The sequence below is a fragment of the Palaemon carinicauda genome, chromosome 16 (genome assembly GCF_036898095.1).
Source record: "Palaemon carinicauda isolate YSFRI2023 chromosome 16, ASM3689809v2, whole genome shotgun sequence".
In the NCBI taxonomy this organism is placed as follows: Eukaryota; Metazoa; Arthropoda; class Malacostraca; order Decapoda; family Palaemonidae; genus Palaemon; species Palaemon carinicauda.
In genome coordinates, this window is record NC_090740.1 from 104518247 (window position 1) to 104518747 (window position 501).

At 33.7% G+C, this 501-nt stretch overlaps 1 pseudogene; it reads right to left on the reverse strand.

The window, feature by feature from the left end:
• Positions 1-243, reverse strand: part of LOC137655464 (uncharacterized) — a 10063-nt pseudogene extending 9820 nt beyond the window's left edge.
• Positions 244-501: the final 258 nt, after the last annotated feature.

Below are 501 nucleotides of genomic sequence, written 5' to 3' on the forward strand. Positions count from 1 at the left end.
CACTGCATACGTAAACTTACTCATGTGATCTACCATAATAATCATTCCCACGTGTCCCCTCACAGTCACAGGCGACGAAACAGAATCAATCACAAACATCTCAAATGGTTCTTTCATACGTAATCTCAAAACAGGCGGATTAGCATGCAATTTCTGATACTTCCCTTTCTGGTAATCTTCACACGTAGTCGCTATATAATTACATATCTGACTCAACACAGGCGTAAACAATCTCTCATGCATGCATTCCCATAATCTATTCTTACCCATATACCCATATCTGTCATGTACTAACATACAGTAATTTACAGCTGCAGGCACCGGAAACGAAGGAATAAATATATCTTCATACATTCCCTTATGTAAAAAATAAACAATATTCTTAAACATTATATTCTTCATACTAACAAAATTATTACTATACTTAAAACTAAACACATCATACAGACAACACAAAAAAAAACTTGACATACAAAATAAATAAAAATACCGCATTCACAT